The following is a 10,537-nucleotide window of genomic DNA, read 5'->3' as shown; positions in this document are numbered from 1 at the left end:
AATAACAAGAACCACCGCGCGAACTGCCCGTGCGGTCAGGGCCGCATGGCTGTGAGCTTGCATCCGGGATATACTGGGTTCGAACCCCACTGCCGGCAGCCTTGAAGATGGCTTTCTGTGGTTTCCCCATTTTGACACCAGGCAAATGCTGGGGTTGTACCCTCATTAAGGCCACGGCCGCTTCCATCCAACTCGTAAGCCTTCCCTATACGAACGTCGCTATAAAACGCTGTAGATTTCTCACGTTCCACAGGTGGCAATACGCAGCGTGAATGACTTCCTTTGCACCGGCACTGTGATCGCTACTTCCTGGGTCGTAGTACCGGCAGCCTGCGTAGCAGATAAGAGGAGAGAGTACCTCGTCTACAAATATCTCGGGGGAACTGAATCTCTACTTGTAACAAGAGTCGTAATTCACCCCGGTTACGACAAGGCCAGAAGACTGCACGATATTGCTCTCCTTGAGGTAAGTTCTATTGTATTCACCCTGGTGCACGATATTGCTCTCCTTGAGGTGAACTCTACAGTATTCACCCTGGTTACGGCAAAGCCAATAGACTCCACGATATGGCTCTCCTTGAGGTAAGCTCTACTGCATTCAACCTGATGCACGATATTGCTCTACTTGAGGTAAGCTCTATTGTATTCACCCTGGTGCATGATATTGCTCACCTTGAGATAAGCTATATTGTATTCACGCTGGTGCACGATATTGCTCTCTTTGAGGTAACATCTATTGTAGTCACCCTGGTTACGACAAGGCCAGAAGACTGCACGATATTGCTCTCCTTGAGGTAAGGTCTATTGTATTCACCCTGGTTACGACAAGGCCACAAGACTGCACGATATTGCTCTCCTTGAGGTAAGGTCAATTGTATTCACCCTGGTGCATGATATTGCTCTCTTTGAGGTAAACTCTATTCTATTCACCCCGGTTACGACAAGGCCAGAAGACTGCACGATATTGCTCTCCTTGAGTTAAGCTCAATTCTATTCACCCTAGTTACGACAAGGCCAGAAGACTGCACGATATTGCTCTCCTTGAGATAAGCTCTATTCTATTCACCCTGGTTACGACAAGGCCAGAAGACTGCACGATATTGCTCTCCTTGAGATAAGCTCTATTGTATTCACCCTGGTGCACGATATTAATCTCCTTGAGGTAAGCTCTATTGTATTCAACCTGGTTACGACAAGGCCAGAAGACTCCACGATATTGCTCTCCCTGAGGTGAGCTCTATTGTATTCACCCTGGTTATGACAAGGCCAAAAGACTGCACGATATTGCTCTCCTTGAGGTAAGCTCTATTGTATTAAACCTGGTGCACGATATTGATCTCCTTGTGGTAAGCTCTATTGTATTCACCCCGGTGCACGATATTGTCCTCCTTGAGGTAAGCTCTATTGTATTCACCCTGGTGCATGATATTGCTCTCCTTGAGATAAGCTCTATTGTATTCACCCTGGTTCACGATATTGCTCTCCTTGAAGTAAGCACTATTGAATTCACCCTCTTGCACGATATTAATCTCCTTGAGGTAAGCTCTATTGTATTCACCCTGGTTACGACAAGGCCAGAAGACTGAACGATATTTCTCTTCTTGCGGTAAGCTCTATTGTATTCACCCTGGTGCACGATATTGCTCTCCTTCAGGTAAGCTCTAATGTATTCACCCTGGTTCACGATATAGCTCTCCTTGAGGTAAGCACTATTGAATTCACCATGTTGCACGACATTAATCTCCTTGAGGTAAGCTCCATTGAATTCACCCTGGTTACGACAAGGCCAGAAGACTGCACGATATAGCTCTCCTTGAGGTAAGCTCTATTGTATTCACCCTGGTTACGACAAGGCCAGAAGACTGAACGATATTTCTCTTCTTGCGGTAAGCTCTATTGTATTCACCCTGGTGCACGATATTGCTTTCCTTGATGTAAGATCTATTGTATTCACCATGGTGCACGATATTGCTCTCCCTGAGGTAAGCTCTATTGTCTCCTTCTTGGTGCACGATATTGCTCTCCTTGAGGTAAGCCCTACTGTATTCGCCCTGGTTAGACAGGGCCAGAAGACTGCACGTTATTTCTCTTCTTGCGGTAAGCTCTATTGTATTCACCCTGGTGCACGATATTGCTTTCCTTGATGTAAGATCTATTGAATTCACCCTGGTTACGGCAAAGCCAGAAGACTCCACGATATTGCTCTCCTTGAGGTAAGCTCTACTGTATTCACCCTGGTTGCGACAAGGCCAGAAGACTGCACGATATTGCTCCCCTTGAGGTAAGCTCTACTGTATTCACCCTGGTGCACGATATTGCTCTACTTGAGGTAACCTCTATTGTATTAACCCTGGTGCACGATATTGCTCTACTTGAGGTAAACTCTATTGTATTCACCCTGGTTAATACAAGGCCAGAAGACTGCACGATATTGCTCTCCTTGATGTAGGCTCTGTTCTCTTCACCCTGGTTACGACAAGGCCAGAAGATTGCACGAATTTGCCCTCCTTGATGTAAGCTCTATTGTATTCGCACTGGTGCACGATATTGCTCTCCTTGATTTACGCTCTATTGTATTCGCCCTGGTTACGTCAAGACAAGAAGACTGCACGATATTTCTCTCCTTGAGGTAAGCACTATTTTATTCACCCTGGTGCACGATATTGCTCTCCTTGATGTAAGATCTATTGTATTCACCCTGGTGCACGATATTGCTCTCCTTGAGGTAAGCTCTCTTTTATTCAGCCGGGTTACGACAAGGCCAGAAGACTGCACGTTATTTCTCTTCTTGCGGTAAGCTCTATTGTATTCACCCCGGTGCACGATATTGCTCTCCTTGAGGTAAGCTCAATTGTATTCGCCCTGGTTACGATAAGGCCAGAAGTCTGCACGATATTGTTCTCCTTTCTGTAAGCTCAGTTGTATTCACCCTTGTTACGACAAGGCCAGAAGACTGCTCGATATTTGTCTCTTTGAGGTAAGCTCTATTGTATTCACCCTGGTGCACGATATCGCTCTCCTTGATGTGAGCTCTATTTTATTCACCCTGGTTGCGACAAGGCCAGCATACTGCTCAAATTTGCTCTCCTTGATGAAAGCTCTATTGAATTCACTCTCATTACGACAAGGCCAGAAGACTGCACGATATTCCTCACCTTTAGGTAAGTTCTATTGTATTCGCCCTGGTTACGACAAGGCCAGAAATCTGCACGATATTTCTCCTCTTGCGCTAAGCTCTATTGTATTCACCTTGATGCACTATATTGCTTTCCTTGATGTAACATCTGTTGTATTCACCCTGGTGCACGATATTGCTCTCCATAATGTGAACTCTATAGTATTCACCCTGGTTACGGCAAAGCCAGAAGAATCCACGATATTGCTCTCATTGAGATAAGCTGTACTGTATTCTCGTTGGAGCACGATATTGCTCTACTTGAGGTAAGCTCTATTGTATTAACCCTGGTGCACGGTATTGCTCTCCTTGTGGTAAGCTCTATTGTATTCACCCTGGTGCACGATCTTGCCCTTCTTGAGGTAAGCTCTATTGTATTCACCCTGGTTACGACAAGGCCAGAAGACTGCACGATATTGCTCTCCTTGAGGTAAGCACTATTGTATTCACCCTGGTTCACGATATTGCTCTCCTTGAGGTAAGCACTATTGAATTCGCCCTGGTGCACGATGTTGCTCTACTTGATGTAAGCTCTATTGTATTCACCATGGTAACGACAAGGCCAGATGACTGCACGATATTGCTCTCTTTGCGGTAAACTCTATTGTTTTCACCCTGGTGCACGATATTGCTCTCCTTGAGGTAAGCTCTATTGTATTCACCTTGTTGCACGATATTGCTCTCCTTGAGGTAAACTCTATTGTATTCACCTTGTTGCACGATATTGCTCTTCTTGATGTGAGCTCTATTGTATTAACCCCGGTGCACGATATTGCTCTCCTTGAGGTAAGCTCTATAGTATTCACCCTGGTCACGACAAGGGCAGAAGACTGCACGATATTGCTCTCCTTGAGGTATGCTCTATTGTATTCACCCTGGTGCACGATATTGCTCTCCTTGAGGTAAGCTCTATTTTATTCACCCTGGTTACGACAAGGCCAGAAGACTGCACTATATTGCTCTCCTTGAGGTAAGCTCAATTGTATTCACCCTGGTTAAGACAAGGCCAGAATACTGCACATATATTGCTATCCTTGAGGTGAGCTCTATTGTATTCACCCTGGTACACGATATTGCTCTCCTTGAGGTAAGCTCTATTTTATTCACCGTGGTGCACGTTATTGCTTTCCTTGAGGTAAACTGTATTGTATTCACCCTAGTTACTACAAGGCCAGAAGACTGCACGATATTGCTCTCCTTGAGGTAAGCTCTATTTTATTCACCCGGGTTACGACAAGGCCAGAAGACTGCACGATATTGCTCTCCTTGAGGTAAGCTCTATTGTATTCACCCTGGTGCACGATATTGCTCTCCTTGATGTGAGCTCTATTGTATTCACCCTGTCGCACGATATTGCTCTCCTGGACGTAAGCTGTATTGTATTCACCCTAGTGCATGACATTGCTCTCCTGGACGTAAGCTCTATTGTATTCACCCTGGTTAAGTCATGGTCAGAAGACTGCACGATATTGCCCTCCTTGAGGTAAGCTCTATTTTATTCACCCTGGTTACGACAAGGCCAGAAGACTGCACTGTATTGCCCTCCTTGAGGTAAGCTCAATTGTATTCACCCTGGTTACGACAAGGCCAGAATACTGCACATATATTGCCATCCTTGAGGTAAGCTGTATTGTATTCACCCTGGTACACGATATTGCTCTTCTTGAGGTAAGCTCCATTTTATTCACCATGGTGCACGTTATAGATTTCCTTGAGGTAAATTCTATTGTATTCACCCTGGTTACTACAAGGCCAGAAGACTGCACGACATTGCTCTCCTTGAAGTAAGCTCTGTTCTATTCACCCTGGTTACGACAAGGCCAGAAGACTGCACGATATTGCTCTCCTTGAGGTAAGCTCTATTGTATTCACCCTGGTGCACGATATTGCTCTCCTTGATGTGAGCTCTATTGTATTCACCCTGTCGCACGATATTGCTCTCCTGGACGTAAGCTGTATTGTATTCACCCTAGTGCATGATATTGCTCTCCTGGACGTAAGCTCTATTGTATTCACCCTGGTTAAGACATGGTCAGAAGACTGCACGATATTGCCCTCCTTGAGGTAAGCTCTATTTTATTCACCCTGGTTACGACAAGGCCAGAAGATTGCACTATATTGCCCTCCTTGATGTAAGCTCTATTATATTCGCTCTGGTGCACGATATTGCTCTCCTTGATTTAAGCTCTATTGTATTCGCCCTGGTCACGCCAAGACCAAAAGACTGCACGGTATTTCTCTCCTTGAGGTAAGCACTATTGTATTCACCCTGGTGCACGATATTGCTCTCCTTGATGTAAGATCTATTGTATTCACCCTGGTGCACGATATTGCTTTCCTTGAGGTAAGCTCTATTTTATTCACCCGGGTTACGACAAGGCCAGAAGACTACCCGATATTGCTCTCCTTGAGGTACGCTCTATTGTATTCACCCTGGTGCACGATATTGCTCTCCTTGATGTAAGATCTATAGTTTTCACCCCGGTGCACGATGTTGCTCTTTTTGATGTAAGCTCTATTGTATTCACTCTTATTACGACAACTCCAGAAGACTGCACGAAATTGCTCACCTTGAGATAAGTTCTATTGTATTCACCATGGTTACGACAAGGCCAGAAGAACGCACAATATAGCTCACCTTGAGGTAAGCTCTAATGTATTACCCTGGTTACGACAAATCCAGAATACTGCACGATATTTTTCTCCTTGAGTTTATATCTATTGTATTCACCCTGGTGCACGATATTGCTCTCCTTGAGGTAAGCTCTATTGTATTCACCCTGGTGCACGATATTGCCCTCCTTGAGGTAAGCTCAATTTTATTCACCCTGGTTACGACAAGGCCAGAATACTGCACATATATTGCCATCCTTGAGGTAAGCTGTATTGTATTCACCCTGGTACACGATATTGCTCTTCTTGAGGTAAGCTCCATTTTATTCACCATGGTGCACGTTATAGATTTCCTTGAGGTAAATTCTATTGTATTCACCCTGGTTACTACAAGGCCAGAAGACTGCACGACATTGCTCTCCTTGAAGTAAGCTCTGTTCTATTCACCCTGGTTACGACAAGGCCAGAAGACTGCACGATATTGCTCTCCTTGAGGTAAGCTCTATTGTATTCACCCTGGTGCACGATATTGCTCTCCTTGATGTGAGCTCTATTGTATTCACCCTGGTGCACGATATTGCTCTCCTTGAGGTAAGCTCTATTGTATTCACCCTGGTTACGAAAAGGCCAGAACACTGCACGATATTGCTCTCCTTGATGTTTGATCTATAGTTTTCACCCCGGTGCACGATGTTGCTCTTTTTGATGTAAGCTCTATTGTATTCACTCTTATTACGACAACTCCAGAAGACTGCACGAAATTGCTCACCTTGAGATAAGTTCTATTGTATTCACCATGGTTACGACAAGGCCAGAAGAACGCACAATATAGCTCACCTTGAGGTAAGCTCTAATGTATTACCCTGGTTACGACAAATCCAGAATACTGCACGATATTGTTCTCCTTGAGTTTATATCTATTGTATTCACCCTGGTGCACGATATTGCTCTCCTTGAGGTAAGCTCTATTGTATTCACCCTGGTTACGAAAAGGCCAGAACACTGAACGATATTGCTCTCCTTGATGTAAGCGCTATTGTATTCACCCTGGTTACGACAACGCCGGAAGGCTTCACGATATTGCTCTCTTTGATGCAAGCTCTATTGTATTCACCCTGGTTACTACAAGGCCAGAAGACTTCACGGTATTGCTCTCCTTGAGGTAATCTCTATTGTTTTCACCCCGGTTACGACAAGGCCAGAAGACTGCACGATATTACTCTCCTTGAGGTAAGCGCTATTGTATTCGCCCTGGTTACGAAAAGGCCAGAACACTGCACGATATTGCTCTCCTTGATGTAAGCGCTATTGTATTCACCCTGGTTACGACAAGGCCAGAAGGCTGCACGATATTGCTCTCTTTGATGCAAGCTCTATTGTATTCACCCTGGTTACGACAAGGCCAGAAGATTTCACGGTATTGCTCTCCTTGAGTTAATCTCTATAGTATTCACCCTGGTTACGACAAGGCCAGAAGACTTCACGATATTGCTCTCCTTGATTTAAGCTCTATTGTATTCGCCCTGGTTACGACAAGGCCAGAAGACTGCACGATATTGCTCTCCTTGATGTAAGCTCTATTGTATTCACCCTGGTGCACGATATTTCTCTCCTTGAGGTAAGCTCTATTGTATTCACCCTGGTGCACGATATTGCTCTCCTTGATGTAAGATCTATAGTTTTCACCCCGGTGCACGATGTTGCTCTTTTTGATGTAAGCTCTATTGTATTCACTCTTATTACGACAACTCCAGAAGACTGCACGAAATTGCTCACCTTGAGATAAGTTTCATTGTATTCACCATGGTTACGACAAGGCCAGAAGAACGCACAATATAGCTCACCTTGAGGTAAGCTGTAATGTATTACCCTGGTTACGACAAATCCAGAATACTGCACGATATTGTTCTCCTTGAGTTTATATCTATTGTATTCACCCTGGTGCACGATATTGCTCTCCTTGAGGTAAGCTCTATTGTATTCACCCTGGTGCACGATATTGCTCTCCTTGAGGTAAGCCCTATTGTATTCACCCTGGTGCACGATATTGCTCTCCTTGAGGTAAGCTCTATTGTATTCACCCTGGTTACCAAAAGGCCAGAACACTGCACGATATTGCTCTCCTTGATGTAAGCGCTATTGTATTCACCCTGGTTACGACAAGGCCAGAAGACTGCACGATATTGCTCTCCTTGATTTAACCTCTTCAATCCCGGACTGAATACTCCGGAAATGGAATTTTTATGCATGCCATTTCTGAGAATATGGGTCACTAGTAAGCAAACTGAGCTATAAAATTTTTCTTCGTAACGTGCCCAAAGGCCATAACTGAGGGTCCTCATATGTGGACCTCAGGTCTTTATTAACACAGTATGGATTGCAGTTCTCTTGATTTAGCAGATGGGTTTCTTTGGAAACAATGTGTGTTTTCATTCCAATTATGTACTTAATTACTTGAAAAGAACCCAAACCTATTTTAAAACATTCTCATAACATGGAAACTACGTATTACTAACGTAAAATTACCAACACCTATTTTAAAACACTCTCATCATAACATAGGTACTCTGTTCAGACATAGAAACTAAATGTATACATAATTGAACAATTTCTCACTACACAAGTCATTCTACTAATTACTTGGTGTGATAATGCCAGAAGCAACTGTTTTTAGAGCACAAAGGTACATACCACATTTTGTACAGACTACCCTCGTTTTGGAACAACATCCGGGCTTTCTGCATTTCGAGGCATTCTTTGCATCAACAAATTTTGGTAAGTGGCCTATATTGTCCAAACGAACCTCTGGAATGAGTTGGTTCTGAACTCTTCGTACTTTCACCGTACCTTGTTTGTCCATGTCATCTTCGGAGTCATCATCTTCATCAACAGGGTTGGTGGGTGCTGAGGGAGGCCGTCCTCGTTTCCTAATGTTTATATAACCAATGTCCATAAAATTTATCAATGCCTTTCCTACGTGTATTTTGTAATCCATTAATGAGAGTTGTTTTTGTCTAATAATACCACTACCTGCATACCATCTATGATACATTATCCAACAATTAACAATTATAAGAAGGTGGTTGAACATACGCACTAGCCATTTGTTGGTACATGAATCTATCACAAAGGTCTACTCCACCCATTTTTTCATTGTAGTATTTAACAATCAATGGCTGAGGAATAACAACCTTTCTCTTTTCCTCCTTTGACCATCTTTTTCATGTTGTAGGTGGCTCACTGCCGACACATGAAGACAGAAGAAGAACACTTCTGTTGTCCTTCCACTTTACAATGCACATTTTTTCATCTTCCCTTACCCACTCCTCCAATTCTCCCCTTTTCAGTTTTCAGTTTTTATGACTCTGATCCCACGCTGTTTTTCATTACAGTTCCTGTTTGGTATATATTTCTCTGCAGTAGCATGTCGACTGATTTTACACTGGTAAAAAACCTATCAGTGTAAACACAATGAGTTTTATCTTGTGGAATGCTTTCTGTCAAAACCTTGACAATAGCAGCACCAAGACCATATTCTTTTTGGTCCTCACTCGATTCTGTACCTGCCCCTGTGTAAAACACAAAATCTAAAACTAATCCATCTGGTGCTGCCAAAATGAAATTCTCCAATCCTAATGGGTTTGGTTTTGAAGGGACAAACTGCCTAAAGCCACACTTCCCTGAGAAAGACACCATCTGTTCGTCGAGTGATACATGCTTTGACCGTGGAAGAGATATGCATTTTTGTTTCACGCAGTCAAGAAATGGTTTCACATTCCAGAGTGCCCCCTCATGTTCCCCTTGATTGTCAACAAAATGCATAAAATTCCTCAGTTCAAAACAACGATCCCTGGACATACACTTAGAAATTATCAGCACCTCAGTATTATGTTGCCAGTACATTTTGGTTTGTGGATAACCGAGCACACCCATCATCACATGCACACCAGCCAAATGCATCATTTCTTCCTTAGTAGTATTTACGGATTTCAAGTCACGCCTTTGAACTGAATAGAGGTTAGTTTGTTCCGCGTGTTGTTCCCAGAAACTAAGAGGTAGGTATTCTAAGAATGAATCTAAAATTCTCCTTTCATTATCATAGTCTGTTAAAAATACTTCATCATTGCAGGGGTCCTGTAAAGTCATAGATTTCTTTATCCATTTCATATCGCGGGTCTTAGGAGTTGGAGGTGTGAGCGACTGAGATACCACTGATTCAGTAGATCTGTTACCTTCGTCTTCCTTGTTGCCAAGCACCTCATTTTCTCTATTTATTATACATTCATTTCTAAGACCTTCATCGTCATTTACATCACCGTCATTATCGTACACAGAAGATGAGTCAAAGTTAGTAACATCAGTAACTGGGAATTCGTCAAGCTCATCCTCGGACAGATCCGCATCACTTTCATCCAGGAAAAGCCCATACATCCCTTTTCTCAAGAAATCTTCCTTCTGTAAAGAAGGAATAAACATAAAGTAAGTTATTTTGCCATAAAACAACGTATTTCCTGTAGTGTCATTCGGTAATTGTGATGCTATTACTTATCACTCCCATCCCAAAACCTATAGAGAAAATAATACACCACTCAACAGAGGTCTACATATGAGGACCATCATATTATGCGATAAATATCAGTACCACTTAACTATATTGATAAACTGAATTAATTCATAGACTCTACAAATGCTACAAAACGCTGAAAAAAATCAGCTTAGCAAGATTCTTAGTTATTTACTGGAAAATAT

At 43.1% G+C, this 10,537-nt stretch overlaps 1 pseudogene; it reads right to left on the bottom strand.

Moving 5' to 3' along the window:
• Positions 1-1,313: 1,313 nt before the first annotated feature.
• On the bottom strand, positions 1,314-9,751 carry LOC137500954 (piggyBac transposable element-derived protein 3-like; annotated as a pseudogene).
• Positions 9,752-10,537: the final 786 nt, after the last annotated feature.

This window comes from Anabrus simplex, chromosome 5, assembly GCF_040414725.1.
Source record: "Anabrus simplex isolate iqAnaSimp1 chromosome 5, ASM4041472v1, whole genome shotgun sequence".
Taxonomy (NCBI): Eukaryota; Metazoa; Arthropoda; class Insecta; order Orthoptera; family Tettigoniidae; genus Anabrus; species Anabrus simplex.
This window is presented reverse-complemented; position numbering and strand designations above follow the sequence as displayed.